At 42.6% G+C, this 20844-nt stretch overlaps 1 long non-coding RNA gene across 1 annotated transcript; it reads right to left on the bottom strand.

Annotated features, from left to right (window-relative positions):
* Positions 1-10807: 10807 nt before the first annotated feature.
* Positions 10808-13752, bottom strand: LOC148151876 (uncharacterized). Its single transcript, XR_015760150.1, has 2 exons — positions 13342-13752; positions 10808-11461 (listed from the first exon to the last, which is right to left on the bottom strand). It is a non-coding gene; the product is annotated as an uncharacterized LOC148151876 (long non-coding RNA).
* Positions 13753-20844: the final 7092 nt, after the last annotated feature.

Below are 20844 nucleotides of genomic sequence, written 5' to 3' on the forward strand. Positions count from 1 at the left end.
AGTGCTAGTCGAAGATTCTCTAAAGGTAAACATGCAGGTTGAATCTGTGATTAAGAAAGCGAATGCAATGTTGTCATTTATCTCAAAAGGGTTGGAATATAGAAGCAACGATGTGCTACTGAGCCTTTATAAAGCTCTGGTTAGGCTCCATTTGGAGGACTGTGTCCAGTTTTGGGCCCCACACCTCAGGAAGGACATATTGACACTGGAGCGTGTCCAGCGGAGATTCACACGGATAATCCCTGGAATGGCAGGTCTAACATACGAAGAACAGCTGAGGATCCTGGGATTGTATTCATTGGCGTTTAGAAGGTGAAGGGGAGATCGAATAGAAACTTACAATGTAATACATGGCTTTTAAAGGGTGGAAGCTAAGAAATTGTTTCCGTTAGGTCCTTGAGACTAGGATGGAAATGTGTTGCTGGAAAAGCGCAGCAGGTCAAGCAGCATCTAGGGAACAGGAGAATCGACGTTTCGGGCATTAGCCCTTCTTCAGGAATGAGGGAAGTTGGTCCAGCAGGCTAAGATAAAAGATAGGGAGGAGCGACTTGGGGGAGGGGCGTCGGAAATGTGATAGGTGGAAAGAGGTCAAGGTGAGGGTGATAGGTCAGACTGGGGTGGGGGCGGAGAGGTCGGGAAGAAGATTGCAGGTTAGGAAGGCGGTGCTGAATTTGATGGATTTGACTGAGACAGGCTGGGGGGAGGGGAAATGAGGAAACTGGTGAAATCCGAGTTCATCCCTTGTGGTTGGAGGGTTCCTAGCCGGAAGATGAGGCGTTCTTCCTCCAACCGTCGTTTCGCTGTGGTCTGACGATGGAGGAGTCCAAAGACCTGCATATCCTTGGTGGAGTGGGAGGGGGAATTGAAATGTTGAGCTACAGGGTGGTAGCTCAACCAACCCAACCACCCTGTAGCTGACCAACCAACCCAACCACCCTGTAGCTGACCAACCAACCCAACCACCCTGTAGCTCAACATTTCAATTCCCCCTCCCACTCCACCAAGGATATGCAGGTCTTTGGACTCCTCCATCGTCAGACCACAGCGAAACGACGGTTGGAGGAAGAACGCCTCATCTTCCGGCTAGGAACCCTCCAACCACAAGGGATGAACTCGGATTTCACCAGTTTCCTCATTTCCCCTCCCCCCAGCCTGTCTCAGTCAAATCCATCAAATTCAGCATCGCCTTCCTAACCTGCAATCTTCTTCCCGACCTCTCCGCCCTCACCCCAGTCTGACCTATCACCCTCACCTTGACCTCTTTCCACCTATCACATTTCCGACGCCCCGCCCCCAAGTCCCTCCTCCCTATCTTTTATCTTAGCCTGCTGGACCAACTTCCCTCATTCCTGAAGAAGGGCTAATGCCCGAAACGTCGATTCTCCTGTTCCCTAGATGCTGCCTGACCTGCTGCGCTTTTGCAGCAACACATTTCCATCTCTGATCTCCAGCATCTGCAGACCTCACTTTCTCCTTGAGACTAGGACCCATGGGCACAGCCTTAGAATTAGAGGGGGTAAATTCAGAACAGAAATGCGGAGACATTTCTTCAACCAGAGAGTGGTGGGCCTGTAGAATTGCCGCGGAGTGAATTGGAGGTCGGGATGCTAAGTGGCTTCAAGGCAGAGATTGATAAATTCTTGATGTCACAAGGAATTAAGGGCTACGGGGAGAATGCTGGTAAGTGGAGTTGAAATGCCCATCAGCCATGATTAAATGGTAGAGTGGTCTCGATGGGCCAAATGGCCTTACTTCCACTCCTATGTCTTATGGTCTTATGGACTTCTTCATGCAGAGGGTGGTGCTTGTATGGAATGAGCTGCCAGAGGAAGTGGTGGAGGCTGATACAATTACAACTTTTAAAAGACACCAGGATGGGTATATGAATGGAAAGGGTTTAGAGCGATATGGCCCAAATGCTGTCAAATTGGACCAGATTAATTTTATTATATCTGGACAAGTTGGAACTAAGGGTCTATTTCCACACTGTAGAACTCCCTGACTCTATTACTCTAAGTACAACTTTAGCCAGACAAAATCAGTTGACAATCCATTGTTTATCTTTCTTAGGGAGATGATATGAATGACACAAAGTTTGGGGAATAAGAAATTGAGAAGGATAGCCAGAGAATACAGTGGGATATAGATTGGCTGGAGACTTGGGTGGAAAAATAGCAGATGGAGTTAAATCTGGACACATGTATAGTGATACATTTTGGGAGATTTAATGCAGGACGGAAGTATGCAGTAAATGGCAGAACCGTTAGAGGAATCAACGTAGGGAGAGATCTAAGCGTGCAGGTCCACTGTTCCCTGAAAGTGGCAACACAAGTGGATACAAGGGTCAAGAAAGCCTACAGTCGTTTTGCAGCTCTATCGAACTTTAGTTCAGGCACGTTTGGAATATTGTGCACAGTTCTGGTCGGCACACTACAAGAAGGATGTGGAGACTTTGGAGACGTTACAGAAACGGTTTGGCAAATGTTGCCTTGTATGGAGGGCATTAGCTGTGAGGAGAGATTGGAAAAAAAACTTGATTTGTTTTAATTTGAATGCCAGAGGATGAGGAATGAACTAATTGATGTCCAAACTATTATGAGAGACATGGCTAGTCAGAGCCTTTTTTTTCCGAGAGTAGAAATATCAATAACTAGGGTACATAGGTTAAAGTTAAAAGGGAACGAGTTTAAAGGAGATGTGAGAGGAATGATTTTAACACAGAGGGTGGTAAGTGCCTCAAATGTGCTGCCAGAGGTGGTGGTGGAGCTGTATACAATAGCAAAGTTGACGAGACATCTTGACATACATATGTACTGGGTGGGAATTGAGGGATATGGACCATTGAGAGGAAAGGTCCTTTAGATCAGAAATGCATCATGTGTCTGCACAATCTTGGTGAAGGACCTGTTCCAGTGCTGGACCTTTCTTTGTTCTCTGGTGGTATCATGGTAAAGCCAATGGATGAGAAATTTAGAGGCTCCAGACTAATGTCCTGAGGGCAAGTTCAAATTCTACCACAATACCTGTTAAAATTTCAGTGAGATGAATAAAAACAACATCTGGAACAGAATCTTCTAAGTCCCGGGGCATAATGGCCGATATTTTTGTTTCACAGTAACAATCAGGCGAGAAGTCTGGTAAGGACTATCATGACATCAGAAACATGTTACAGAATACTTTTGGGAGTGACAAAGTTCCTTACTAGGCAGTGGTGAGTTGTCAATGAAGCGAGATTCTAGCTTATTTACAGGACAAATCATCTTGTTAACATTCAGCTTCCTACATTACTAAATGTGCCAAACAAGCTAGACATCAAGAAATCTCAATATGGAAATTAGATTGGATTCCTGGTGACCTTCGCAAACTGTGAGGAGTTTCCATGTTGGCACAATCCATGGACATCAGCTGCACACTCCTCACATCCACAGATATTGGCATCTGACATTTGCCAACCCAACATGACCATCATGGCACTTCTCTGATACACTGGCAGGGTGCTCTGGAATCCAGACTTGCATTCCAGGGTGCATTTGCAACTAGCATTGAAAGGTTGCATTGCGGAAACTTTGTGCTCACAGACAGGCACCCAGCTCACAGGTTGGACAAGGCTGCATCTCAGTGCCACTCACTTGCTCTCTTCATGGTCACTTAGCGTCTACCCAATATTCACAGCATTCTTGCTGTGCCTTGCTGTGCCAAGTCTGTTTGCATGTTGGCACTCCAGTCAGGGCCTGAAGCAATCAGTACAGCAAATGATATGTTTTTTTGCACAGACCAGTAAGATATCTCATTATTAAAGATCTGTCCAGGAACTGGGGTGGTGAGGGGTGACATAAAGTCATGGAGTCATAGTGTTGTACGGTATGGAAACAGACCTTTCAGTTTAACACACCCACGCTGACCAGATATTTTAAATTAATCCGGTTCCATTTGCCAGTATTTACCCATATTCCTCCAAACACTTCCAATTCATGTAACCATCCAGACACCTTTTAAATGTTGCAATTGTATCATCCTCCAACACATTCTCGGGCAACTTGTTCCATATGTGGACTCCACCCGCTGTGTGAACAAGTTGCCCCTCAGGTCCCATTTAAATCTTTCCTCTCTCAACCTAAACCTATGCCCTCTAGTTTTGGACTCCACTACCCTGGGGAAAGAACCCTGGCTGTTCACCTTATCCATTCCAAATCATGATTTTATAAACATCAAGCAGATCACATCACAGCCTTTGATGCTCCTGGGAAAGTGACCCGAACCTGTTCAAACTCTTCCTACAGTTGAAACCACCAACTCTGGCAACATCCTTGTAAATATTTTCTGAACCTTTTCACGTTTCACATCATCTTTCCTATAGAAGGGAGACCAGAATTGAACGCAGTATTGCAAAAGTGGCCTAACCAATGTCCTGTACAGCTACAACATGACTTTTCAACTCCTGTACTCAATGCACTGACCAATAAAGGCAAGCATGCCAAATGACTTTTTCACTGTCCTGTCTACCTGTGACTCCATTTTCAAGGAACTATGAATCTGCACTCCAAGGTCTCTTTATGAATTGCACACTGAGACCTCAACATTTATCTGTTAGGGGGTTCCAATACTGGCAGTTATGGAGAAATGGCCACACACAGTTGAGGGGTTTGGCCATATTTACTTATCCACTTGGATCTCTTACGGTCAGGAGATATATCCAACGAAAGTCGGAGAGTGGATAACAGTCAGTGCTGTAGCTCCAGAGCCAGCAGTCAGGGGAATCGTGTATTTGTTTCTGGGGATCACAAAGACTGAGGTCAAGGTCAGATTAATCATATCCAAATGCTCCTCCACAAATTTGTTCTGGAGACGTGGCAAAAATCAGTCCTTTTCTGTTCCAGCTGAACAGAACAGTTCAGCTGCTGATTGTCCAGGAGGGTGCAAAGCTGTCTCAAAGTTTGGAGGATCTGCTGCATGTTTCACATTGTGGAGGAGCGTGTGCAGCCTCATTCTCAGTGTGTGCCATCACTGACTCTTCTGATAACAAAGAACTTTTCTGCCCTTTATGTTCCTAAAGGAGGTCATTTCCAGCAGGGGTTTTGTGCCCAGCTGCTGGTGGGAAGCTGGACACTGTGATTGCCTTCCTAAAAAAGTGAAAGTGGATTCAAGAGGATCAGGGATGATGGCAAGCCCAGGAGCAGCAGCAGGCCGACATGAAGGACCAGAAGTACCCATCTTAGGCAGATGCATTGGGTTGCACAGAAGGCCAGTGTTTACTGGCCCTGATGTCATCTTTTAGGGGTGTTTGAAATACAGTGCTGTTGCAGGCTCTGAGTGTCTTGTGATGTAGATACAGAAATTGGACCTGACGTCTGCTGGAGAGGGAGGTTATCCTCTCCCAGTGGCTGCAGAACTGACAGAACCAGGATTTTCGATGTGGCTGGCTCATTCTACATGACTTCCCAACTCCCATACTCAAAGGACTGAGCAATAAAAGGAAGCATGCCAAATACCTTCTTAACCACCCTGTCCAAATGCAATGCAATCGTCAGAGAATTATGTATTTGAACCCCGAGGTCCCTCTGTCTATAGCACTAACCAAGGCTCTTTCTTTCTTGTATAAGACTTACCCCTATTTGTTTGACCAAAATGCAATGCCTTGCTTTTATCCAGATTGAACTCCATCTGCCATTTGTCAGCCCATTGACCAATTGATCAAGATCCCTTTGTTAACTTAGAAAAGCTTCTTCTCTGTCTACTCGACCACTAATTTTGGGGTCATCTGCAAACATACTGACCATGCCTTCTATATTCTCATTCAAATTATTAACATAAATGTTAAACAAAAGAGAATCCAGAACCGATCCCTGTGGAACACTGGTGGTGACAGCCCTCCAGTGCGAAAACCAACCTTCTACCACCACTCTCTGTCTATGGCTTTTAAGCCAATTTTACAATCAATTGGCAAGTTCACCCTGAATCCCATGTGACCTTATTTTACTAATTGATTTGTGATGTGGAACCTTGTTGAATGCTTTACTAAAGTTGAAGTATACCACAGCTACTGCTCTGCCTTCATCAATCATTTCATTAACTTACTCAAAAAACTCAAATTAGTTTGAGACATAATTTTCCTCACACAAGACCATGCTGACTAGACTTAATCAATTTTTGCCTCTCAAAATGTCCATAAATCTGACCTTTAAAAATCACCTCCTACGATTTACCCATAACTGAAGTCAGACATACAGGTCTGTCATTACCCAGTTTCTCCTTACAACCTTTCTTAACAAAGGTACAACATTAGCCAGCCTCCAGTCATCAGGCAACTCACCCATAGTTATAGATGGTGCAGATATTTATGCAATTTCCTCCCTTACTTCTCACAAAATTTTGAATACATTATATCAGATTGCAGAGACGTATCCATCTTTATATGCTCCACGACCTCCAGAACCTCCTCTTATGAAAGATGATCTGTTTTTAAAACATCAGAATCTATTTCCCTGCATTCATGTGTATCCATTTCTTTCTCCACAGTAAAAACTGATGCAAAATATGCATTTTGGATCTCTCCCATTGCCTGAGGTTTAAGCCAAAAACGACCTCCTTGATCATTAAGGGGCCCTACCCTCTCTCAACATCCTCTTCCTCTTAATGTACTTGTAGAATCTCTCTGGATTCTCCATAAACTTATCTGACAATCCTATCTTACAGTCCTTCTTTGTTTTCCTGATTTTTTTCTTAAAAATGCCCCTACATTCTTTATATTAATTAAGATATTCATTTAAACCAAGTTGTCTGTCTCTAAAGTAAGATTCTCTTTTTCTTCTTGAGTAGAACTTCAGTATCTTTATTCATCAATTGTATCTTAATCTTGACAGTATCACCCTTCACCCTAACAGGAACATAATGACTCTGATCTCTTGTCATCATACTTTTGAAAGCCTCCCACTTGTCAGACATCCTTTTGCTTGTGAATCGTCAACTTCTAAAATTTCTTGTCACATACCATTAAAATCTGCCTTACTCCACTCTGCTCTTTTTGGCTTACATGAAAACTGAGCTTGAATTCACAGGGTAAAAGGATGCCTGCCTTGAAGAAGTCATGATTTGGGGATGCCGGTGTTGGACTGGGGTGTACAAAGTTAAAAATCACACAACACCAGTTTACAGTCCAACAGGTTTAATTGGTCACTCCGAAAGCTAGTGTGCTTCCAATTAAACCTGTTGGACTATAACCTGGTGTTGTGTGATTTTTAACTTTGCCTTGAAGAAGTTTTCCTCCTCTCTACAAGAATCTCAGTGAGTCTCGCTCTCACTACAACCCCCAGGTCATCTCCTCTGCCTTGAAGCTCTTCAACCATGTCCTGAAACAGTCTTGCTACCACAGCCACATTTGAATTCTCAGTGCCTACCTCCGTAACTAAATCATTCCACACGGACTCCGGACCACCTTTAAACCAGCAGAGTTCGGAACCAAACAGGACAAACAGTAGAGACTACAGATTCAAAACCACCAGCAACGGTTCTCCTTCAAGATCCTTTGCTGCACACTCGCAGCCATGCACTGGCACCTAACCTCTCTCCAGTCAGCCCTGCCACAGCTGAGGGCTACACTCTCTCAGAACTGCAAAGGACCCCCTTCTGTACTATATTCTCAGGAGAATTCATACTCTCAACAAACAGTACTTCAACACCATCTCAAACATCAAAAACTGTAAGTACAACAAACATTTATATACCCACCTCCATAACCAGCACTCCTCAAACATTTCAAAAGATTCCCCCAGTCTCTGGAATTGCTCGGACACAGCGCTTTTCCTGATGAAGGGCTTTTGCCCAAACCATCGATTTTCCTGCTCCTCAGATGCTGCCTGACTTGCTGTGCTTTTCCAGCACCACTCTAATCTAGCCCCTTGAATTCACAGGGCATTATTACAGAGTTTGCTGATAATAAATGGAACAAAAATCTAATGGGCAAAGAAGATGTTAGTAATTCAAATTGTGGGGTGGGGCCCGGCCGGTGGGAATGTATGAAAGGACTGTGAAAACTTTATAGATCATTGGTTAGTCCTGAACTGAAACATTGTGCTGAGTTTTCCATGATATACTTTCGCAGTTGTGTCAATGTCTTGGATAGAGTACAGCATTGGGATTTTAGACTGATATGAGTATCAAGCTCTTCAGTACTTGGGAGAAACTGAAGAATCTGTGGTCATTCTCAATATTCTGAGTCACTTGATGCACTGCCAGCTTTCAAGTGGTTTTGGTTTTGCTCGCTAGCCTCCACTTTTCAGGATTCCACCTGAAGCACTGGGGCAGCGATATATCAACACCCAGCTCACGTGGCATCAAGGCTTCCAGCACGTCGGAGACAAGGCTTGTTCCTGGCAGCAGAAGGAGGCAAAGTTGTGTTTTCAACCGTGGTGGAGGGAGGCAAGTTTGGGCCCATTGCCCACAGCAGGACCTAGCAGCTTCAGTGGAGCTTGCGTTGCTAAGACCGGCCCAGCACAGTTTCATGTCAGTGGCGGTCGAGACAAGATGACCCCGAAGAATGGCGACAGAGTTCTGCAGTGGAAGCACAGCAAAGGGACTTGAGGCTGGCATTGAGATAAAGGATCAGCCATGATCATGTTGAATAGTAGAGCAGGCTCTCAGCTTTTATTTTTCTATGTTTCTAAAACATGGTCAATCATTTAGTGCTGAGAGCAGTCTCATGGTCTGGATACTTCCAGTAAATAGGCCTGCAGTTGTAGAGTAACAAGTCCGGGGATTTGCAGAGGATTGATCATGGACCTGCACAGAAATCAAGCAAGGGACCCTGACACACATCAGTCAGGCTTCTCCATCCAGCACTTTGGGAAGGCGTAGAGGGAAAGGGCGATAGTGTGACCATGGTTACTCCCAGGGGTTAGATCATTGAATGCCAAGGGGATTATCAGGGCCACAGCTACACTGGGAAGTCACGGAACAGTGGGCGCACTGCTGCCTCACAGCGCCAGAGACCGGGTTCAATTCCCACCTCAGGCGACTGACTGTGGGGAGTTTGCACATTCTCCCCATGTCTGCGTGGGTTTTCTCTGGGTGCTCCGGTTTCCTCCCACAGTCCAAAAATGTGCAGGTTAGGTGAATTGGCCATGCTAAATTGTCCGTAGTGTTTGCTGAAGGGGTAAATGTAGGGGTATGGGTCTGGGTGGGTTTCGCTTCGTCGGGTCGGTGTGGACTTCTTGGGCTGAAGGGCCTGTTTCCACACTGTAAATAATCTAAATAATCTAATCTAATTGTGAAGGTGTGGAAACTCAACATTTAACAGGGGGGAGAGGGAAGCGCAATGGAGAACATGGGATATTCTGGGACAGGGTCATCTATGGTCACAACCACCCTGACCTTATTGGAGGGACGGTCCAGTAAGATCGTCTATGACTGAGGCAAAAGTGAGTACTGCAGATGCTGGAAATCAGAGTCTACATTAAAGTGGTGCTGGAAAAGCACAGCAGGTCAGGCAGCATCCGAGGAGCAGGAAAATCGTCTTTTCGAGCCAAAGCCCTTCATCATCTTCCTGCTCCCCCATTGCTGCCTGACCTGCTGTGCTTTTCCAGCACCACTCTAATCTAGTCTATGACTGAGATGAAGGTTGAGCCTCAGGGGATGATGTCAGAAGATGAAGTTACAATTCAAGGAAATATGTGGGAACATGTGGCAGTTCAGTATTGATGTGCTCAATAGGGAGTTCCAGGAAGAAAGAAAAGTATTTGTTTCTGATAAAGGGACATCAGTGGATGCTGTATAATTGGGATATCCATCAGATCTTTGGAAAAGTCTCCTGCAGGAGGTTAGTTACCAAGCACATGGGACAGAATTAACATGCTGGCATAGATTAATGACTAACAGGCTGAAAATAAAGTGTTGGAATAAATGAGTCACATTGGCAAGCTGTGATGAATGGGATACCATAAGGGTCAGCAATGTGCCCCAGTTGTTGACAACATGTATCAATGATTCCACGATGGACACCAAATGTAATTTTTCCAAGTTTGAGGAAGACAAACAACTTGGTGAGATGTTGGGTGTGAGGAAAATTCAAAGCAGCTTCAATGGATTTGCACAGGCTTAGGAGTGGGAACATTGAAGATGAAATATCCAATTTAGCAAAAGGTAAAGATGTGTAGAGTATTTCAAAAATAGTCAGAGATTAGAAAATGTAGATGTACAAAGGGACCTTAATCTACTTGTCAATAAATCACTGAAGGCTAACGTGAAGGTGTGGAAGGCTAGTGATATTAGGAAAGCTCATGGTATTTAATTTTGTTACAAGAGGAGTTGAGTACAAGAGCAGCAAAGTCATGCTCAATTGTACAAAACCATGGTTGAACTTTGTGCAGCTATTGAAGAAAGAAATAAAGATAAATTGTTGGGATTTTGAAGTCATAACGTGGATAAAGCTATTGAACTGGATGATTAGCCATGATTACACTGCAAGATGAATAAGGAGCAATGGGCTGAATGGCCATCTCCTGCTCTAATGCTTCCGTATCCATTAACATCGTGACCTGCATATTTCTGGTGAATATTTCCTGTTCACGAACAGCTTCATCAAAATGGCATCCAGAACTTGAACTGGGAAAATCAGACCAGATGCCATGTTGAAGGCAAGATGGCAGCTAAGTCAAAAGAAAATGATCTGAATTTTGAATTAATTTCTCCTGAGATGGTTCACTAAATGGTGAAAATACACACTGTTGAAAGAAAAACTGAATGTGATATGGCATTTTTCATGAAAGAGACGTTTTGTAAGTATGAATTTATGAAATGAACCAATACAAATCCATTGATGTTTTTAAATTTTTTACCATTGCTATGTTACTACAAGTCATTGATATCAACAGTACTCAATTCATTTTAATAGCATCCACAGAAGACATTTTACAAATGTACGGCTCTCGTCAGCACCCATTGTGGGAATTTGAGGACGAGATCATTAAATTGTGATGGATTTTTCATTCACTGTGGATTAGAAAATCCTACAGGGTCTGTTGACCTCTGTGCCCTGATTCCCAAAATTAGCTGCTGCAAAATGAAATCTTGTCAGAAATCAGAAATCCAGATTCATAAAGTGTAACTTTTTACTTTAAAAAGAGACTGAATCTGATTCCATGTGTGTGGAATATTCTACAAACATAACGATCCAGTCAACATCATTGTATTTATCAACAGTAAGTATCAAGTATTTCTCTCACGGTACAGCTGCTTATACAACATTGAGAAATGAGTTGTCTTTTTGTCTTGAATATTGGAAGACCAGCTGGCATTGTGTTGTCTCTCTCAATCTCAGAGACAAACTGGTTGGTACCATCACCTAACTGCTCATGCTGTAGAGAATTTGAGGAGGAAGAGTCCATTTCAGCATTCACCAACATCCTTTGAGACTTCTTTATCTCCTTCTCCAGGAATGGGACATCATCTTTGAAATCCATCAAAGAAGCTGAAACAGAGAGAGAACTCAATCTGTGTACACTGAGGAATATTGGGATTGATCGTGGTTTCTTTCCTCCCTCTGTCGCTGCTGCACTATTTATACCCGATAATGGGATATTGTGTGACACTTGTGACTGTTCAGATATAAGACTTCACATCTCCAAAAAACAATTTGAATGTTCAATTCAATGCAAAAAACTATGGCACAATCTTCTGCAAACAGCAACAAAATGTTTAAAAAATCTGTCAACTATTTACAATACTGGGTCTCAGAGCTGAAACTTGTCCTACTTTGGATAAATGTCAAATATGGCCAAAATGTACTTCATTAATCATATACTCTGTGCCCAGTAGTGACCCAATGGCCTGATATTAAGCCAATTCTACCACTTGCTGTACCCAGAGTTACTTGCCACTATTTGGATATTCCATAATGCAACATCATCCCTGGCACCAATGTTATCCTTGAAAAGCCATTTACATCTGAACAGGAACCTTCAGCCTGGAGCTGCCCTGCACAGTCACTCACATTTGCCCCAGAAATGGAAGAGGTGGGAAATAAGCTTTGAGGACAGGAAACTGGGGGTCCTGGTGGGTGGGGTGATGCAGAGGAATGTCGTACTCTTCTCCCAGTTTGACAGTAAAGGCCATGACACCAGATCCTGCCAATTGGTCTGAGGTTGCCCCCTTCCCACCAGGTCAGTGTTGACTCATTTGTCTCCAGTTATGCCTGGCAGTATAGGAAGAATGACTTTCTCTGATCATCCAGGCTAAGAGACAAATCTTCTCTCTGTGCTTCTATTTTTCTATCTCTGCCTCTGCACACACCATCCATCAAGGTGTTTGTGCTATGATCTTCACCATTGCTTGCAATATCTTCTCTCACTCACTCGCACCCACCTCGACACCTTCAATCCTGCATTACCTCTGTACTGACCCCTCACTTGCTCATGGCAACTCACCTAATGTACTTTAAGTTAAAACTTATTGATTGTGTAATATTCACCCCACACACCATGGGAGTGAAAACGTCTTTGAAGGAAATGCTGTAGAGTGGAGCTTTTAGTCCCTTTTGAACAGAATATTTGATTTATAATAATTTAGAGAGTAACAGCCAACACACACTCTCTCTGTAATCCTAGAGTATGAGGCCAGATTCCTCCTGACTGCAGTTACATTTTTCAGATCAGTTAAATAGACAGTGAACCTTCACAACTTAGCAGAGCTGGATTTAATCTCAGCATTCTATACAGTGGGCAGGACCACTATCATGGCATTAAATACGAGACAATGCTTCACTTCTCTATGCTGCATAGAAGTACAGAAGGTACAGCACAGAAACGGTCAGTAAGTAAAGCTGCCCGTTGGTGAGGCTAATGTTTAATTTAAGCATGCCGCCTTCCTCGACTGCAAGAGGATAGTTGCAAAGTCCCAATACCATCATAGTGGGCCTGTCAACACAGCAGGGGATGACGTGACAGAGACTGACTCATTCACAGGAGGCTGAGTGACAGCTCCATTGAGGGAAAGGTGTTCAGTGCCCACTCCTTTATTGTGGACCTCAGTGTCTTCACAACACAACCATGGGAAATGGACTAAATTGTGTTCAATGTGAAAGGAAAATTCTGCCCTCATGTGAGACAGGCTCATTATCAACTAGAGTCACTGAATAACAGTCAGGAACAGAAATCTACTGATTTATTTGCCTTCCTTTTCCAATTGAAGGTTGCTGAGGCCAATTAATGTTCCACTTATTCACTGAGTTTAACTAACAGGTTTGACTGAAAATGTGAAAGATTCATTTTTTTGCATTGTAGGCTCAGACAATGTTCAGAGTTCAATGATTACTACTGCATCTGGGCTAATAGCATGGAATGTAATACTCACCGAGCTCAAAGCCACGTGAAAAATGAGTACCCACGCAGATTTTGAGGAACTCTCTCACTAAATCACGACCACAGAGATTTGTGAACACATGATCATACGGATAGGGGCCAGGCTCAACAGAGGGTAGCAGCAGCCCGACTGCAATGATGACCACCAGACACTTCATCGCAGCTCACAAGTGATCAGCTTCAGCCTCTTCTACTCTGTCCAGGAACCTAGAACAAAATACTCTGATCAATTTCGAATAATTCTACTGTACAAATCGGATCTGCATTCAATGACAGATCTCAACTTCTTTTTCTGTTGTAAAATCAAATTAAACCAGCCTCTGTATTGTTTCAGCAGAATGATTTCCAATCCTTCTCAGTCTCTCACGTTGTTCCAACTTGTATCTTCTCCCTTTTTATAGTGACTTTGCTCCCTTACACTAACTTATCATTATCAGACATTAACTTCTGTCGTTTTTTCTGGAAACTTCTGAAACCTTACTTGCACGTCATTTTGCATAATGTCTGAATCAAGCATAACTATAATCCTTTAATGATTATTGTTTAGTTAAGCCCATTGTTACACCTTCTCGACATCTGTCAGATGTGACTTTTTAATTCTTAAGTCAGAGACATTTTGTAAGTGAACAACCCACTATCCCTCCTGCAAATCATGGGAAGCATTCAGAAAACGAAAGCTGAGAAGAAACCTTCTGCTCATCAAAAACCCACGTCCCAGATCTTATCAAAAAAAATTATTGAATTGTGTGAGATACTGGTTTATAGGCTCCCTATATTCAGTAATACCGATTTCCCGTTCATTTGTTTATAACTGTTTACTAACCCCTTTGTTTCCTATAACTCGGTTTCATTCATTCATTCATAAAACCACATTTTGTGCTATTTTACTATTTACTATTACAATATAGATCAAATTAAGATAACCCTTTCAACCATTACTGCTTTTTCACACCTTCAATTCTTAGCAGCTCTTGCTACAAGCAATGTTTACGCCTATTTACTTCTGAATAAGTATCAAAGATTGCAAACCTATTCTGAACAATACCTTCACACCATCATGTCTCAATGACCTACCCGAAACAATGGAAAGGTTATAATATTAATCAGCCCTAATCGACCATCTCTCGGCCTGAATAGATTACAGAGCACCAACAGTTGCCCCAATTTGTATAAAGTTAAAAATCACTCAACACCAGGTTATAGTCCAACAGATTTAATTGGAAGCACACTAGCTTTTGGAGCGACGCTCCTTCATCAGGTGATTGTGGAGGGCTCGATCGTAACACAGAATTTATAGCAAAAATTTGCAGTGTGATGTAACTGAAATTATACATTGAAGAATTGATTGTCTGTTAAGCCGTTCATCTGTTAGAATACAGTGATAGTTTCACTTCTTTCATGTGTAAATCACAAAACCCTTCTTTTTAAAGTTGCATTCTCGGGTTAGCTGTTAGTATCCCAATTAGTATGTACTTGTTGAATATCTTTTAACATTGATGTGGAGGAGCTGGTGTTAGACTGGGCTGTACAAAGTTAAAAATCACACAACACCAGGTTATAGTCCAACAGGTTCATTTGGAAGCACGAGCATTTGGAGCGCTGCTCCTTCATCAGGTGGTTGTGAAGACCAATAGATAGAATTTACAGCAAAAGATTACCGTGTCATGCAACTGAAATGATACATCAAACACATCTGGATTGTTGTTATGTCTTTCATCTGTTAGAATGGGTTGACGGTTTCAGTTCATTAATATGTAAATCCCAGAATTTCTTTTAAATCACCTTCTTGATATAACTTAAGGTTTTATAACAAAAGGTGACATCTCAGCTCAGACAATGCATTAAAGGTGTGTGAGGTTTGTGTGTATCCCAATCTTGGGTCAGACTGGTTCTCTTTCCAAAGTGGAATTTACAAAATATTACATGGATTGACTGCCTGCAGATTGTACATTTTTGAGCAAAATAGAATGTATCTGCAAATATAATTCTGCAAAGACAAATTCACCCCATAGACGTATATGTGTGTATGTGTGCATGAGAGAGAGAGAGAGAGAGTGTATATGCATGTGAGTATGTGCATGTGAGTGTGTGCCTGTGAGTATGAGTATGAGTGCGCATGAGAGAGTGTGTGTTTCCTTGTGTGAATGAATGGGAAAGTGTGTGTGTGGGTGTGAGAGGATATGTGTGTGTATATATATATATATATATATATATATATGAGGGAGTTTATAAGGGGATCAGAGTTTTCATTTATAGGATCATATGCATTTTTCCTGTTTCTTTGTAGTTGGAGTCTGATTGTATGAAGGAGTAATTTACAGAAACATAGTCTGTGCTTTCTATCAATCTCGTCTGAGAACCAGGTAAGTTGGGTAATCTTTGTGTACTTATTTTACAATCTTTAACTTTTGCAATGTCTCCATGAATAGGGGGTGTAATTTCCAGCACATTCCCCCAGTGAGTCTGACACTCCAGTCAATTTAAGTATTCTCATTTCACTCAATCTTTGCACTCATAATTATTATTCCTGTAGCTTTTCCTTCCTTCCATATCAGGCAACATCCTAGTAAATCTCCTCTGCACCCTTCCACATCCATCCTATAATGCGGTGACCAGAACTGTACGCAATACTCCAAATGCGGCTGCACCAGAGTTTTGTACAAATGCAGCATGACCTCATGGTTCTGAAACTCAATCCCTCATAAAATCTAACACACTGAATGCTCTCTCTTTCTTGGAATTCTTTCATTTTACTGCCTTTCCCAATTCTACCCTCTTTCCTGAAACTCAAAATGTAATCTTTGGTCTTCAAAGTACCTTTTTCTTTGGCTTGCTTGGTCTGTTTCACATTCCATAGCTTTATTTATTATTTTATGGGATGTAGAGATCACTGATAAGGCCAGCATTTGTTGTCCATGTATAATTGCCTTCAAACTAAATTGGTAGCTGGAGCAGTTAAGAGTCAAGCACATTTCTGTGGGTTTCAAGTCACCTGGGGGCCAGGCTGTGTAAGGATAGCAGATTGCCTTCCCTAATGAATATTTGACAACCAGATGGGTTTGCATAACCATAAAGGATACATTCACAGTTACCATTGCAGAGGCTACTTTCAATGTGAGACGTTAGTAATTTCATTTAAATTCCAGCAGCTGCCATGGTGGGATTCGAGCCTGTGTTCTCAATTCATAGCTTCCGCCTTTGGATTACTAGATCAGTAATGTTATTACTATACCCTCTTCTGCTTCTTCCAATTCTTGGGTGAGGGATAATTGCTTGGGCTGCAGGTTTATTAGTTCAGATCTTCTGATGTTTCACTTCATATTAAACTTCACTCGATATCCGACTGCTTTGAGTTATACAAAGGTTAAGGCTCCTAATTTATAGAACATAGAACATTACAGTGCAGTGCAGGCCTTTCGGTCCTCAATGTTGTGCTGACCTGTGGAACCAATCTGAGCCCATCGAACCTGCACTATTCCATTTTCATCCATATGTCTATCCAATAACCATTTAAATGCCCTTAAAGTTGGCAAGTTTACTACGATTGCAGGCAATGCATTCCATTCCCCTACTATTCTCTGAGTAAAGAAATTATCTCTGACATCTGTCCTAAATCTATCACCCCTCAATTTAAAGCTGTGTCCCCTCATGCTAGCCGTCACCATCTGAAGAATAAAGGCTCTCACTGTCCACCTTATCTAACCCAGTGATTATCTTATATGTCTCAATTAGGTCACACTTCAACCTTCTTCTCTCTAACAAAAACAGCCTCAAGTCCCTCAGCTTTTCCTTGTAAGACCTTCCTTCCATACCAGGCAACATCCTAGTAAATCTCTTCTGTACCCTTCCTGATCTGTCCTATAATGCAGTGACCAGAACTGTACACAGTACTCCAAAGGTGGCCGCATCAGAGTTTTGTACAGATGCAGCATGACCTCATGGTTCTGAAACTTAATCCCTCCACTAATAAAATCTAACACACTGTATGCCTTCTTAAAAACTCCGTCAATCTGCGTGGCAACTTTCAGGGGTCTATGTACATGGATACTGAGATCTCTCTGCTCATCTACACTACCAAGAATCTTACCATGATCCCAGTACTCTGCATTCCTGTTACTCCTTCCAAAGTGAATCACCTCACACTTTTCCACATTAACCTCCATTGCCACCTCTCAGTCCAGCTCTGCAGCTTATCTATGTCCCTTTGTAGCCTGCAACATCCTTCGTCACTATCCACAACTCTACCGACCTTCGTGCCATCCACAAATTTACTGAACCATCCTTCCATACACTAATCCAAGTCATTTATAAAAATGCCAAACAGCAGTGGATTCAAATCAGATCCTCCTGGTACACAACTAGTAACTGAGCTCCAGGATGAACATTTCCCATCAACCATTACCCTCTGTCTCCTTTCAGCTAGCCAATGTCTGATCTAAACCACTAAATCACCCTCAATCCTATGCCTCCATATTTTGTGCAATAGCCTACCATGGGAAACCTTATCAAACACCTTACTGAAATCCGTATACATCACATTGCCCGCTTTACCCTCATTCAACTGTATGGTTACCTTTTCAAAGAACTCAATAAATTTGTGAGGCACACCTTTCACAAAATTGTGTTGACTATCCCCAATCAACTTATGCTTTTCTAGAGGATAATAAATCTTATCTCTTATAATATTTTCCAACACTTTACCTGCAAATGAAGTTAGGCTCACTGGTCTATAATTACCAGGGTTGTCTCTACTCCACTTTGTGAACAAGGGAACAATACTTGCTATCCTCCAGTCTTCTGGCACTATTCTGCAGACATAAAGATCAAAGCCATAGGTTCTAGCAATCTCCTTCCTGGCTTCCCAGAGAATCCCAGGATAAATCCCATCTGGCCCAGGGGATTTACCTATTTCACACTTTCCAGAATTGCTAACACCTTCTCCTTGTGAACCTCAATCCCATGTAGTCTGGTACCCTGTATCTCAGTATTCTCCTTGACAACATTGCTTTTTCTAGTGTAAATACTGACAAAACATATTCATTTACCACTTCCCCTCTCTCCTATACTAGCCATTCGGATATAGAACTGGCTCAAAGATTGAAGACAGAGGGTGGTAGTGGAGGGTTGTTTTTTCAGACTGGAGGCCTGTGACCAGTGGAGTGCCACAAGGATAGGTGCTGGGTCCTCTACCTTTTGGTATTTACATAAATGATTTGGATGCGAGCATAAGAGGTACAGTTAGTAAGTTTGCAGATGACACCAAAATTGGAGGTGTAGTGGACAGCGAAGAGGATTACCTCAGATTACAACAGGATCTTGACCAGATGGGCCAAAGGGCTGAGAAGTGGCACATGGAGTTTAATTTAGATAAATGCAAGGTGCTGCATTTTGGGAAAGCAAATCTTAGCAGGACTAAGTTAAAAATCACACAACACCAGGTTATAGTCCAACAGGTTTAATTGGAAGCACACTAGCTTTCGGAGTGACGCTCCTTCATCAGGTGAAGGACTTATACACTTAATGGTAAGATCCAATGGAGTATTGCTGAACAGAGACCTTGGAGTGCAGGTTCATAGTTCATTGAAAGTGGAGTCACAAGTAGATAAGATAATGAAGAAGGTGTTTGATATGCTTTCTTTTATTGGTCAGAATATTGAGTACAGGAGTTGGGAGGTCATGTTGCGGCTATACAGGACATTGGTTAGCCCACTGTTGGAATATTGTGTGCAATTCTGGTCTCCTTCCTATAGGAAAGATGTTGTGAAACTTGAAAGGGTTCAGAAAAGATTTACAAGGATATTGCCAGAGTTGGAGGATTTGAGCTATAGGAGTGGCTGAACAGGCTGGGGTTGTTTTCCCTGGAGCGTCAGAGGCTGGGGGATGACCTTATAGAGGTTTACAAAATTATGTGGAGCATGGATAGGGTGAATAGACAAAGTCTTTTCCCTGGGTTCGGGGAGTCCAGAACTAGAGGGCATAGGTTTAGGGTGAGAAGTGAAAGATATAAAAGAGACCTACGGGGTAACTTTTTCACACAGAGGATGGTACGTGTATGGAATGAGCTGCCAGAGGATGTGGTGGAGGCTGGTACAATTGCAACAATTAAGAGGCATTTGGATGGGTATATGAATAGGAAGGGTTTGGAGGGATATGGGCCGGGTGCTGGCAGGTGGGACTGGATTGGGTTGGGATATCTGGTCGGCATGGACGGGTTGGACCGAAGGGTCTGCTTCCGTGCTGTACACCTCTATGATGCTATGACTCTGATTCTATGCACAACTTCCCACTACTGTCCTTGATTGACCCTAATCTTACTCGAGTCATTCTTTTATTCCTGATATACCTATAGAAAGCCTTAGGGATTTCCTTAATCCTATTCACCAATGACATTTCATGTTCCCTATTGGCTCTTCTGAGCTCTCTTTTTAGTTTTTTCCTGGCTACCTTGTACCTTATCAGAGCCTTCACATCTCATCCTAACATAAGCCTTCTTCTTTCTCTTGACAAGAGATTCAACTTTCTTAGTAAAGCATGGTTCCGCGCTTGACAACTTCCTACCTGCCTGACGGGTACGTACTTATCCAGGACACGCAGTATCTGGCCCTTGAATAAGCTCCATATTTCAATTGTGCCCATCCCCTGCTGTTTCGTTCCCCATTGTATGCATCCTAAATCTTGCCTAATCACATTATAATTGCCTTTCCTCCAGCTATAACTCTTGCCCTTCGGTATATATCTTTCCATTTCCATTGCTAAAGTAAACTTAACCAAACTGTGCTCACTATCACCAAAGTGCTCACCTACATCCATATCTAACACCTGGCCGGGTTCATTACCTAGTACCAAATCTAATGTGGCCTCACCCCATGGGCTGTCTACATACACTGTCAGGAAACCCTCCATCACACATTGGACAAAAACTGATCTATCTAAAGTATTTGAACTATGGTATTTCCAGTCAATATTTGGAAAGTTAAAGCCCCCCATAACAACTACCTTGTCACGCTCGCTCCTACCAAGAATCAACTTTGCTATCCTTTCCACTACATCTCTGGAACTATTTGGAGCCCTATAGAAAACTCCCAACAGGGTGACTTCTCCTTTCCTGTTTCTAACCATAGCACATACTACCTTAGTAAACAAGTCCTCAAACGTCCTTTCTGCAACAGTAATACTGTTCATGACTAACACCCCCCGCACCCTCACCTCCACTAGTCTTTTACCGTTTTCTCTGTTCTTACTGAAACATCTAAATCCTGGAACCTGCAGCAACCATTCCTGTCCCTGCTCTACCCACGTCTCTGAAATAGCCACAACATTGAAATCCCAGGTACAGGAAATTCACCCATCTTATTCCAGATACTCCTGGCATTGAAGTAACCACACTTCAAACCAAATTCTTGCTTGCTGGTGCACTCTTGTGACCATGAAACCTTATTTCTGACCTCACTACTCTTAATGTCCTGGACACTGGAACTACAATTTAGGTTCCCAC

Source organism: Chiloscyllium plagiosum, unplaced genomic scaffold, assembly GCF_037043375.1.
Source record: "Chiloscyllium plagiosum isolate Xiang-an unplaced genomic scaffold, Cpla_swu_hap1 HiC_scaffold_2, whole genome shotgun sequence".
Lineage (NCBI taxonomy): Eukaryota > Metazoa > Chordata > Chondrichthyes > Orectolobiformes > Hemiscylliidae > Chiloscyllium > Chiloscyllium plagiosum.